Here is a 13,516-nt window from a genome sequence, read left to right on the forward strand (position 1 = left end):
GGAGAACTTCTCCCAGGCAGGACAGGTATGTGGGCTCTTGCCCGGGCAGGTGCCTGAATTTTTGCTGGGTCCCTAGCACCCTCTAGGCAAACTGCCCTCATCACTAACGGTCCCCATACAAGCTCACGGAGTATATACAGCCCACCTGACAACACTCCGGAAGTATCACACTCAGGAGGCAGCCACAGGAGTGAGAAGAAAGGCACTTTCCAAAAACAGTACATGGAGGGGCAGAGGCCAAGGTCAGGACTGGAGGGTCCAAGGGGAGAGAGACATAGAATGTCAGCAAGTCCAGTGGGCTGCCCACCCCCTCATCCTTCAAAGCTATAGGAAAGCACAGTCTTGTCTGTCTTGTATATTCTGCTGCCCAGAACCCAGACCAGTTCCTGGCACACGGTGGGCATTTGACAAAGAAAGACTAGATTTAACAGTCAGTGACACAGTCAGGTTATTATCTGAGGTGGAAGGGGCCCTTCATCAGAAGAACACAGACATATTCAAAGAGCTGGGAAAGTCACTGAAGAGCGGCTATGTACTATCTGCCCGGTGCTGGGCACTTCCTGATTGTCCAGTGAACTCACACGACCTCCAAGGCAGGCATCATCGCCTCCCCTCAGCAAAGGAGGAAACTAAGATGGAGAGGATACTTGTCCGTCCCCAGGTCACCAAGGAGGGACCAGAACTTGAACTCAGATCCCCCGGGCTTTGAGCCCACCCCCTTTCCAGGACCTCCGTGGACACAGCAAATCCAAATATTAACAACAACCACTGAGCCGTCACTTCTTTTAACCAACTAATAAGTAAGAATGTGGACTGCATCCATTATATTTCAGGGCTCAAGAAATGTGGCTGTTTCCCTCATTGCTGAAACTGGGTGGAAGCAGGGCAAAATTGGGCTGTACTCTCCAGGTTTCTGCATCTTCCCAAATGCATACATAAATAAAGAGAAAACTGCAGACCTACATCCCCTATGAATGAGATGTGAACATACTTAACAGGAGACTAGAAACATGAATTCAGCAGCACACTGAAAGGGTCATACTCAGTGACCATGTGAGATTCACGTCAGGAATGCAAGGCTGGTTCAATATCCAAAAATCAACCCAGGAGTCACACTGAACCAAGAGAGCCAAAGTAGACACATGGTGATACCCAATGGTACAGAAGCATTGACAAAATCTTACTCCCTTTCACGATAAAAACACTTGGTACACTAGACGATAAAGAAAGTTTCAACATGACAAAGGCCATGTACCAAAAAGCATAATAACAGACCCTACCTCATACTGGATTGTGGCAGGGATTGTTGTAGGGATGGAACACTAAAATGAACAAACAGTCCTTAGCCCAATGTCTCAATTACTCTCAGGGCCACATGGCTGACGTGAGCCAGAGAAGACTCCTTCCCAGGCCTATCTCTTGAGGTCACTGGCCATCCACAGGGTCCTTCTCCTGGGGTAAAGCCTGGCATTGGTAGAGAACCTCTATGCTCTACATATCTCACCTTTTCATCCTTACAACAACCCCAAGGGGTGGCCTGTGACATCCCCCATGACCGAGGCGCAGAGTGGGGGAGACTGCCCCGGGCACACCCTGCTGGTGTGTGAAAGCCCACCCAAGGTGCTCGGAGACAGTCCCCCCTTGACTATAAGCTCTCCTGGAGGGTGTCTGTGCTATCCCTCTCCCCAGCTGGCCAGGTACCCCAACTGGGCCCAGGAAGGACTTGTGGAGTTAAAAATCTACAGTCCTGTTTTTCCCTACTAGAGTACAGGCAGAGAGTGTGCTGACAGTGTGCACAGTAAGCACGGTGCCTTCCCTGACCTCCTCCCTGAGGTCTCAGCAAACCTGCGAGCTGCCCTGTTCCCCCACCTCACCAGTCGTGAGCCTGGCCTGTGCCTGCAGCACAATGTCACTCGGTGCCCGTGGCTGATAATGGCAGAGCTGGGCTGGCATTAGGCCCGTAGGACACCAGAGCCCACACTCTCTCCCATGGTCACTGTTACCAAGGACCACATCCTTCGAAGCACCGGGAGCCACCCAGGGTTCCCCAGGTAAGAACTCATTGAATCTGAAGAGCGGGTATCAGCAGGTACAGTTTGCTGAGTAAGAAACTCAGTGCAAAGGGCTTAGCAACTGGCCTGGGACTCCACAGGCCACAGTACCAGGCAATCCAACCACAGGCCAGCTCCTCGTCGTTGGCCATGTGGCTTCTCTCCAGGTGTTGGAACCCAGCTGGGCCAACACTCCTACCTAAGCACAGAAACAATGTGGGAAACAGGCAAAGTATATAGCGAATACCCAAATTCTGATCGCCCAGGAAAGAAGAGAGTTACCCCTTACCATGGGGTAAGGACGGGGGAGAAACCCGATAATAACCAGAGGGAAAAGAAGCTGGTGCAATCAGTCCATTCATCGAGTTTTCAAATGGTGAACCGGCCTTGCGAACCTGGGAGAAATCCTGCTTGTCTATGGTATCGAACTCCTTCTGTACATGTTTTTGTATTCAATTCTCTACTATTTTGTTGAGGACTTTTGCATCTATATTCATGAGAGACATTAGTCTTTTTCTTTTCTTGGAAGGTCCTTGCCTGTTTTGGGGAAGACTAATGCTAGCTTCGTGGGGTGAGTGAGGAAATGCTCCTTGTGCCTCCATCCTCTGGAAGAGGAGGCAGAGGACAGAACGACCTTCTGCCCAGGAATGTACATGGAGTGTTCACAACAAAATGCCCACTGAGGAGGCAGGACTGGTACAGAATCCCAGCTTTCTTCCGTAGCCACAGGAAAGAGCAATGCACCCCCATAAAAAGGGCGTGAGAGGGCTATGAGGGTTACACATGCCTTCAGCGAAGTGCAAAGCCCAGAGGCTAGCATAGACCAAGTGTGCAGGAAAGGCAAGATTTGGGAGAACCCATGTCCCCGCCTTCCCCAGCCCACCTTGGTGGCAACCCCAGCAAGCATGGGTACCATGATCCCAGCGCTCGCTCTCTCTCTCTCTCTCTCTCTCCAGGCTCTGAGCACTTTCCTGAGCTCAGCTGCCCAGCTGGCATGATGCAGGCCACACCCTGTCCCTGGGAGGCAGAGCTTGGCCATTAGTCTCCAAAAGTCCAGCAATTAATTTGCTGAGCTGAGTTCCTGCCACAAGCCAGCCCATTGCCATAGTAACCAGTGCTCCCCATCCAGGGCCCCGGGGAGAGGGGGAAGACACAGCAGAACGCAGTTTAAAGGGAGAAGATGAGATGTGGCGCATTGGAAGGCAGCCCAGGCAGACAGCGCACTGGGTCTGCACAGAGGGCCTGGCCCCTGCCCACTGTGTGGTGGGAGTGGGGGGAGGGGCTGCTGTTATGTTGCCAGGGTGACGGGCAATGCTCTGGGCAGGAATCTGGTAGAGACATAAAAGCATGGCGCAGGGCGTCCGACCACTGAGCTCTGAGCCTCCAAGGCTCACCTGCTGGGCATTTGGTGATGTCAGCTGCACCTGTTGGTCAGATGGGGAAGAGGGAGCTGGGTGGCCTCCTCTCTGCCAGGTTGCTCAAAAGCCCAACTGGGGAGCCAGGAAAGTGCTGGAAAGCCTACTTCCTAGATTCGAACTTGGCTTTTTGTGAGCTGGACCCAGTCTCCTGGGTCTCCTATATGCTGGGCACCGTCGGGGGCACTGGCTTCTCCTGGGGCAGCGAGCACATGAGGACGCTTTGCAAGCAGAGTCCCCGGGTTCAAATTCTCCCGAGCTGTGCAAACCAGGGGAGTCACTGCACCTCTCTGGGCCTCAGCCCTTTCATGTGAGAGTGGGGATAAAACACTTATCTCACTGGAGGGGTTAACTGGGTCGATACCAGTGCAAAGCTTAGAACGATGCCTGGCCAGAGTGAGTATGGAAGGCACACATTTTTTGTGATTTTTGAATCCTCTGTTTTCTCACCTATAAAATGGGAATGATATCCCCTCCTTCATGGACCTGTAGAGGAGAAGAGGCAGTGAATGAGGTGATAATGTTGTATAAAGTTAGATGTTGGCCAACATGGCCACAAACAACATGGAGGGAGATTCTCCATCTGAGCTACGCAGAAGTCAGAGGGTGACGGCGGTGGGCACCGGGAATCGCGCTGTTTCACTGTCTAATTCAAGCACGCCCTCCGTGCATGTGAACACTGACTAAGGGCCAGGCACGGAGGGTAGGGCACTCTGTCCAGAGATGGCAGCCCCATGGGGGAGACAGAGAAGCAAGAGGATGCTTATAATTCCATGCAGTCCGACTCTGATAGAGGGAGGGACAAGCACCTCACTCAGTCCTAGGGGGTCACCAAAGGCTTCCTGGAGGAGGGGATATCCGAGTTGAGCCTGGGAAGATGAGTGGAGAGTAGGCAGGAGGACAAGGGTCGCCTTCACCAGCGGTGGGCAGCCTCCCTTTGAGGAACATGCATGGGATAAGCAGGAAGTACAGTGTTTTGGAGAAGGAAATAAAGGCTGAAGGAGGAGGGAGGCACGCAGGGGAGAGGAAGGCATTCAGATTTGAGGCTGTTCATAAAGACAGGTTAGGACTTGTGTGGTGACCCAGAGAAAGGGGACAGAGCACCCTGAGACCTCCGGACACCAGTGGGTGTCCTCACGCACGGGTGTGGCATCAACCCTGCGGAGAGGATGGACGGAACGGAGAGGCGAGTGAGGAGGGAGGTAGCATGAAAAGAGACATAGACCACCTCGCCTACGCTGCCCGCGGATGCCGTGGTAGGCGTGCCTGGCTGGCAGTGGAGGGAGGAGGAGGGCGTGGAAGAGGGGAGCCCAGAGTCCCGATCCGAACAGCCGGAGCCGGTCACGGCGGTGGCGGGGATGGGGAGCTCCCGCCAGACCCACTGAGTGAGTCTGAGCACCCTGAAGGCAGCCAGATGGAGTCAAAGATCGACACTTGACACTTGAGCCTAGAGCTCAGAAGAGGGGCTGGGGACACCCCTGGAAATGTGCAGAGGGAGTGCAAGTCAGAGGCGGAGGACAGAAGCCAAGCTCTCCACCTCCCATGCTACATGGGCTCCTTCTCATCGTCACACCTAGCTACGAAGCGGGCACAACCGGGCACCCCTATATTTTTAGTCTGTCCTCTGATCCAGTGTTCTTCTGCGGTGAGAGCTCCGGGTGCGGCACTTCTAACCAGCGTCAAGGACAACAAACCTCAGGGGATGGAAAGACAAGCCACAGAGTGGGAGAAAATATTTACAGAAGACACAGAGAGGAACTGTGATTCAAGATGTACAAGGAACCCTTGAGACTCAACAAGAAGAAAACAACCTGATTTAAAGAAAGGACCCATGTTCTTAACAGGCTCAGGACCAAGGAAGATACACGGACAGGAAGTCATCCCATAGAGAGATGCTCCACGCCGCACGGCATCAGAAAACTGGAAGTTAAAACTGCATCCATGACACACCTACGAGAAGGACCAAAGTCAGTGCACAGACAACACCCGATGCCGGCAAGGACGCCGAGCAGCAGGGCTGCTCACTTGCGGCTCGAGGGAACGCAGGACAGAGCGGCCACATGGGAAGACAGTTTGGTGGCTTCTCGAAAACTTAAACATGCTCTTCCCATGTTGCCCAGCAACCATGCTCCTTGGTATTTACCCAAAGGAGCTAGAAACATATGTCTGCACAAAAATCTGCACGTGGATGTGTGCAGCAGCCCCATTCACAATTGCCAAAACCTGGAGGCATTCAAGACATCCTTCGGTAGGTGAACAGACCTGTAAACGGTGGTCCACCCAGACAAGGGAACATTACTCAGCACTCAAGAGAAATGAGCTCCTGGGCCATGAAAAGCCATGAAGGGACCCTAAATACTTATCAGTCCATGAAAGAAGTCTAATCTGGAAAGGCTGCACACCGTAGGAGCCCAACTCTGTGACGTTCTGGAGAAGCTAAATCGTGGAGACCACAGAGGAACCCGCAGCTGCCAGGGGGCTGGGGTGAGAAGGAGAGAGAGAGAGGCAGAGCACAGAGGACTCTTAGGGCAGGAAAATATATGTGAAAACCTGCAGAACGGCAGCTGATCCAACCGTCTGAGTGGGAACGACAGAACAACCACACGAGGGCATAGCGTGATTCACGCAGACAGAACCGTGCTAGTTTCCCTTGCAACGTGTTCTCTCTTCATAACAAGCCGTCAAAGGGGTTTCAGGTTCAGAAGAGTTACAGAATATGCCCCCCCCACGATCACATAGCAGGGATGTGACAAGTCTGGGGCTCAAGCCCAGGCCCCTGTGAGCCTAGAATCGGGGTCTGTTTCACTGGAGCAGGAAGCCCTGGTCTCTGTCTGGAGAACATCCCAGGGGGGAGGAGAGAGCAGGAGCCCAAACCTTCCGCAGTCTGTGGTCCTGCTAACAAGCAAGAACTTCCATCCAGTCCCATGTCCTCCTCATTAGCACCTCGCAAGACTTAAGTGGAATCTGCTTGAGCGTCTGCCTTCTGTTCCTGTCATAACCCAGGGTCCTGGGATCAAGTCCCGCGTCGGGCTCCCTGCTCAGCGGACAGCCTGCTCCTCCCTCTGCTTGTAGCTGCCCCTGCTTGTGCTCGCTCTCCCTCTCCCTCTCCCTCTCTCTCTCTCTCTTTGACAAATATATAAAATCTTCTTTTTTTAAAAAAATGGAATCCCCTTGGGCGCCTGGGTGGCTCAGTGGGTTAAGCCGCTGCCTTCGGCTCAGGTCATGATCTCAGGGTCCTGGGATCGAGCCCCACATCGGGCTCTCTGCTCAGCAGGGAGCCTGCTTCCCTCTCTCTCTCCGCCTGCCTCTCTGCCTACTTGTGATCTCTGTCTGTCAAATAAATAAATAAAAATCTTTAAAAAAAAAAAATGGAATCCCCTTAAACCCGACACCAACTGCCCAAGCTCGGGATTCATCGGACTGAAGGAGGAGGAGACGGAGTGAGGGTTGCGGCCTCCTCCTGTACGCCGCGGAATTCAACAAGATTTCCTCTCTGCCCGTTTTGTTTGGTTTGGTTTTTCCCTCAGAAGAGGCAGGATGCCCGTCGTGTCTCTCCCAGCTGCTACAGTTTGTGAATGAAACGCAAGCTCTGTCTAGTCTTCAAACGATGTGTGTTCCTTCAACTGGCCCCGGAGGACTTGGACGGCGACCCTCGCCCTGAAGCCGGCGCGCACTGCTTCCCTATCCCGCGCGGTCCGAGGACTCGTCGATTTATCAACTCGGCCACTATGTGCCACGTCCCGGACCGCGTGCCAGGCGCTTTCTAACCACTGGGTAGAGCAACGCCCCCGCCCCCGGCTCCGCGGAGCCTGCTGTCTAGGAAGAGAGCGCGGCCTAGACGCGCCTGAGCACGAATACGGTGTCGGAGAAGAGCGGATGTGAGCACAGCCAGGTGAAGTCACGGGTATCGATCGGGGCAGGACAGGGTGCACACTTCGTAGAAGGACAGTGTCCTGCATGGGGACACTGGATGGAGATCTGAGTAACGGGAAGGAGGCAGCCGTCCAGAAAGAGGGGCATGGCAAGGAGTAAGAGGTCTCGCTCCGATTCCGGATTCCTGAAACCAGCAGCTCAGGAAGTGGCCCCGGCCCTCAGACTCCCCCCGACTGGGGGGTCTCATGGTCTGCACGTGCTCACAAGAACCCAGTGAGGCCCCTATTGCACAAATCTGGTCCGTAGGCTGGTGGCTGAGTCCTGCAGTAAGCCCTCACAGCCTCCGGACAGAGCTCAGAGCGTCTCATCACGGACCTGCCAGGCTGGCTTGGACCACCCCCCACCCAGTCTCCTGTCACCTGACTGCGTGTCAGCTCGGCTTTCTGTGACCGAGGGGAAGAGGACAGGCGAACAGGCAGCGCGGGATCGGGGAGGGGCCGCGTGCACGCCCATGATTCCATGTGGCACGAGAGAGTGAGGTCCCAGGAGTGACAGAAACACCACAAAAGGGAGGCAGGCCTGGGTTGCCGGGCTGGCACCCAACCAGAGGAGCTGTTGGCATGAGGAGACTGCAGCTGTAAGCGGCCCCAAAGGTGCTGCAGAGCAGAATTGCAAGGGGCAAGGGAGAGCCCGACCAGAAGAGCTCTTCCAAGCCGGGGGGGCTCCCTTAGAGTCACCCCCTGGGTCCCCGGAGTGCAGTGAAGTATCAGCACCAGAGGCAGCCAGCAGAAAGGCCCCTGCTGCCACCGAAGTAGGTAAGGAGGGAGAAAGGGGGAGGGAAAAGGTCAACCACCGCCCACACCCTCACCAGGTCCCTTGGGTAACCACGTGGGACAGGGGCAGGGATTGCTCTTTAGGGCTGGAATGGACGGACTAGGCTTGGTAGTCCCTGAAAGTGAACAGAAAGGCATGGGATGTGGCCATGGTGTGTTACGGGACCAGAGAGGGGGCTCTGATCAGACACAGCTGAGAGCAAAGATGGGGAACCTATGGGGTTTGCTTCCCATATGCCACCGAGCTTCTGCTGCCAAGGACGGCTTCTGAGCATTACGGTTAACCACCTCCTGGATCTGACCGACAGGCCTGACCGGTGACTAGGAGAACCATCGCCCACCAGCGATCCCCTCAAGGCTGGTGGCAGTCCGGGTCAGACCTGATTGTACGTGGACTCCGGTAAGTCACTGAGCTCCAGCCATACAGCAGGTGCACAGCCGCGCCTGAAAGGCCCCCCAAACAGCCTCGTGTGCTCAGAGTCCCTGTCCTCTTTCACTGTCCAGAAACCCCAGGCCACGACGTTGCTCAGGACCATGTGGTTATCCATGGCAGAGGCTGGATCAACATTCGGGGCCACACTCTCTTGGGGGTTCCCGGCTGCCTCCTAAAGGAAATCAGGACATAAGTGGGAAGGACCACCCAGGGCAGACTGTGGGCCCTGGAATGTCAGTGCTTGGAGCTTTCTGCTGTAAATAACGCGCAGGGAAACGCTCATTGACTTTGAATCACTTCCCCAGTTCCAGAAAGGTGCTCAGTTTGAAGGGCTTCAGGGCAGTGGGAAGAGAAGGGCCATAGAACTAGGCACCCTGAGACCACTCCTGTCTGTCCCCCTCTGTGCCCCTGCCCCCCCAGGGAAGGTCTCCTGCCTGCCCCCACCTCTGCTTTAACCCTTCTAGACTCCTTTCTTCTAGAAGCAGATTTCACTTCTTGCTTTTGCCAAAAACTCCTCTCCATGCTCCGTTGATGTGGTTCACGGGAGCGTGTACCTTCCGCCTGGCCGGTGGGGTGGCCCGAGACCAGACTAGACCAGTGTAGACCCCACATCCCCCCAGATGCTGGAATAGGAGAGGGTGAAACAGGTAAGCAAGCTGGGCCGTCTCTGGGCCCTCCGCGGGCGTTTCCAGAGGGAGGTATGCTTCTACTCCAGGTGCCAAGTTTAGAGATACTGAAGGCGATCGTGACACAGGGGCGCCTGATGGAGAATGAGGCCGCATACTGGGGGAGGAGGAGATACCATCCATCACTTGAGCACCCACCCAGTGCTGCCCGAAGTTCAGAGGCACCAGAGCCGTGCTGCCCAGAGCAAACCCTCCCGGCCTTCCCTTCTTCAGCTCAAGCCCATTTGCACTGTGCTTTCTTCTCTTATAAACCACAGAGCAGGCGTGTGCTTAGCTAAGCCCTCAGGTAGGGCCCCTGCTCTCTGGAGCTCACCCAGGCTCCCACACGCAGTGTCCCTCACTCTACAAATGTTGTTCTCACTCTTCGTCTTGCCTCTGGTTCCCAACCCAGTTTAGACAGGCTTTCCCAGAAGGCCCCAGTTCAACTCCTCTGCAGGGCGGACTTCCCAGACCCATCCAGATCCCCCACCTGCATCCCTCCGGGGCCAAAAGGGCAGCCCAGGACAGGAGGGCCCCTCCCTTCAGCCCGTGCAAATGCTCTTGAACACTCCACTAGTTCATTCTAACATCTCAGGGATGCCGCACCCCGTCCTTAGGTCTTTTGCACCTTTGGTGCTGCATTCGTCCCAATATTTTCTTCTTTTGCTTCTTTCTCCACCCCCCCCCCAAATACACTGTGTCGGGGCATTTCACAAGAGACTGTCTCAGATTACGGGTCCTAAGGACACAGAAAGATATTTCTGTTTAACTTATTTTGAGCAGCGTCTGGTCTGATGAAGCAATGGGTATAAATAGTGCTCTAGCCCCCACACTGATTATGAAGGCTCCCCCTTTCCTAGGGGAGAAGGATGAAGTCCTGGGCCGTGCAGAGGGGTTGGGTGCTTGTTGCAACAAGAGGGAGTGAGGCAGGCGTTAGCCGTCTTCAGATGCGGAAGCTGAGGGACAGGGCGGTTGCCAAGGGGGATCAGATGCTTGACTCCCCTTTCCCAGGGGAGCATGCTCCTCCCTCCCCATGGGCTCCAGCACGTGGGTTTACAGTGTCCCCACCTTTAGAGACCCTGGAGTCTCTGATCCCCACTCTGCTGGAGGCTGTGTGCTCCACATAAGCTCTGAGGACGGTTTCCCTTCTGAGAAGGAGATTCCTACCCCTGGACCAAATTAGAAATTCCTATGTCATACTCTGGGTTTTCAAAGGGCTTCTCACCATCAGCACAGAGTTTATCGGACGAGACAGGTCTGTTCCTGTCAATTCCCGCCTTAAAGTTTTCTCTTTGTGGCCCTTCTCAGTCGGACCCCAATCTCCTTTTCCAGGTTTATGGCCCCCACATCTGACCTCATGAATCTTATTCTCCAAACTCAAAGACTTCTCCTTCTTCCTCCCACACCCCTGTATCATCTTCTTCTTCTTCTTCTTCTTCTTCTTCTTCTTCTTCTTCTTCTTCTTCTTCTTCTTCTTCTTCTTCTTTTTTTAAATTTATTTAACAGAGAGAGAGAGAGAGAGATCACAAGCAGGCAGAGAAACAGGCCGGGGGCGGGGTAGGGGTGGTGGAAAGCAGGCTTCTTGCTGAGCAGAGAGTCCGATGTGGAGCTCCATCCCAGAACCCTGGGATCATGACCTGAGCCTAAGGCAGAGGCTTAACCCACTGAGCCACCCAGGCGCCCCTCCCCAGTATTTTCTTTTCCTGAATCTCTGACATTGCCTCTGTGATGCTTTCTTTTCCTTGCCAGGCAGACTCCTACTGAGGCTTCAAAACCCAGCCTATGTGCTTTCTCCTCCAGGAAGACTTCCCTGATTTCCCAGGCAAGAAGTGTGTCACTATCTTCTTTAGGCTCCCACAGACCCTTAAGTTCTAGCACCCCACAAGTGGTATTAAATTGACCTACTTAGGGGTGCCTGGCTAGCTCAGTCAGTAGAACATGGGATTCTTGATCTCGGGGTTGTGAGTTTGAGCCCCACGTTGGGAACAGACATTACTTAAAAGTAAAAAAAATCTTAAAAAAAAAAAATAAAACTGACCTACTTATTGGCCTATCTTTTCCACTGAGCTCCTTTAGACCTAGGGACTGTGTCTCTGGTCTCTCTTCCTCTGTGCCTAGATGGTGACGGGCATACAGCAGGCCCCCCCACGGAATGTCACGGAAACAAATGAATCAGTGGGTTGAGTGTCTGAACTATATTTAACTGTGTATTTCACTTAGATAATAATAGGAAGATCTCTTATATTTTCTAAAAAATTAATTTAAAAAAAAAGTAACCTTGAACTTGCTACTCCCTGCAAAAGAGTAAACTTGTAGATTCGCACAGGACTTACAGTCTTGCCCTATTCATTAAGAGTGTTTCTGTTCTTCCGAGGTACGGCCTCAGACCCCACCACGTCCCTGTCGTTGTGCAGCCACAAGTGTGTGAAGGTGGTCAGGGATACATGGGGACGCACCAGGCTCACTGGCTCTGCAGGATCAACTTTCTTCCCGATAGAGGGCTCTGAGCTGTCACAGTGTGGGGTCCTCCAGCTCTGTTCCTAAAGGAGCCCATGGCTTTGGCATCACAGTGCCAAGACCCCAGAACCAAGCCGAGGAGAAGCCCCAGGATATCTCCCCATCAAGGGGATCTGTGGGAGGAGCTCCATTCATTTCCACCGCACCGTGCAGTACCCGGCAAAGCCGAGCTTTGTAAACACAGCCTGGGCATTCCCTGGTGGGGGTTTGCAACAAGAGGGACAGGAGAAAAGCCTCTAGAAAAGTTTTGTTTGAGCAAAAGACCATCACAAAGCCGCCCCCTTTCCTTTTCACCTGAAAACCCATCCAGACATAGCTGACAGAAACGTGGCCGTGTGGATGAACGCGCCCACTCACTCATTCTTCACCCCGCTCGCGTGTTTGCCTCCTCATTCACCCACAGCATCATGCCCCCCAACCCACCCACACAAATGCTCACTCATGCCACAAACACTGTAGCCCCACCCACCCCAAGGCCATGCCAGAGTCCCCAAGATAGAGATAAACAAGGCAGAGTGTCGCCTCTGGGACCCTCCCCTGCAGGGGGATGGCCCAAAGGAGAAACAAGCCATTTAAAACGATGTGGCGAATTCTCTTCCTCCTAGAATCAGCTTAGGTGTTCTGGCTCTCAGAAGCCCTCCGTGAAAGCCCAGCCCTGACAAGTCACACTCTGACACAGAAGGGATGAGAAGAAGGGAAGGAAGCAGCGGGGAGCAGCGGGGAGCAGGGACATCTGCATTTATCTTGTCTGTAGATGGGTCTTTAAATTTCTCCAGGTCTCCCCTCCTACATAAGGTGATGACTACATAGCTCCAGGACTGTTGCAGAAGTCGGGGGGGTGGGGTGTGCACAGAAACACTCAGTGCCCACGTCTACACTGTGGGAGTCCTTGGTGCCTGCTAAGTGGTTGACTGCAGGGTCAACTACTTAGTGTTCCTCTGTCGTCCCCAGCACAGAGTGCCTGAACCCTCACCCTTAGCGCACCGAACATTCTGGCATCAGGGCTGTGTTGCATCCATCCTTCAGTCCCTAAGCACCCCTACATTCAGACCGTGATAAATGGTAACAGGATGGACCCCTGTGGGAAAAGCTATTTTTTAAAAAAAAAGATTTTATTTATTTGAGAGAGAGAGAGAAAATAGGAGCAGGGGGAGAAGCAGGAGGAACCTGATGCGGGGCTCAGTCCCAGGACCCCAAGATCACCACCTGAGCCAAAGTCAGATGCTTAACCGACGGAGCCACCCAGGCCCTCCAGGAAGAGCTGGTGTTAAATGACTAACCAGGGGCACCTGTGTGGCTCAGTGGGTTGGGTCCTACCTTAGGCTCAGGTCATGATCTCAGGGTCCTGGGATCGAGTCCCGCATCGGGCTCTGTGCTCAGCAGGGAGCCTGCTTCCTCCTCTCTCTCTCTCTCTCTGCCTGCTTGTGATCTCTCTCTGTCGAATAAATAAAATCTTTAAAAAAAAAATGACTAACCAAAAAGGCAAGGGGCTATAGATATTTATATTTACATATATCCACACAGCTACTAAATCACTTTGTAAGGGGATGATCTAGTGAGTTCAGAAACTTTCTTTTCTAGTCTAAGAACAAGCTAGTGTGGCTAAAGGGAAGTCCTGGGGCCCAATGACCTTGTAAAGGTAGAAAATTGACCCATGATCACCTAAGGATGTCAGACCTGCTCATCCCCAGAGATCCCCGACCCCTAGGCTAACACTCGGTGCTATCAG

At 53.6% G+C, this 13,516-nt stretch overlaps 1 protein-coding gene across 2 annotated transcripts in view; it reads right to left on the minus strand.

Annotated features, from left to right (window-relative positions):
* Nucleotides 1-13,516, minus strand: part of COL22A1 (collagen type XXII alpha 1 chain) — a 236,379-nt gene that overhangs the window by 216,163 nt on the left and 6,700 nt on the right. The gene's annotated exons all lie outside the window — the stretch shown is intronic.

This window comes from Mustela putorius, unplaced genomic scaffold (genome assembly GCF_011764305.1).
Source record: "Mustela putorius furo isolate JIRA1106 unplaced genomic scaffold, ASM1176430v1.1 tig00000228_pilon_pilon_pilon, whole genome shotgun sequence".
NCBI classification, from domain to species: Eukaryota; Metazoa; Chordata; class Mammalia; order Carnivora; family Mustelidae; genus Mustela; species Mustela putorius.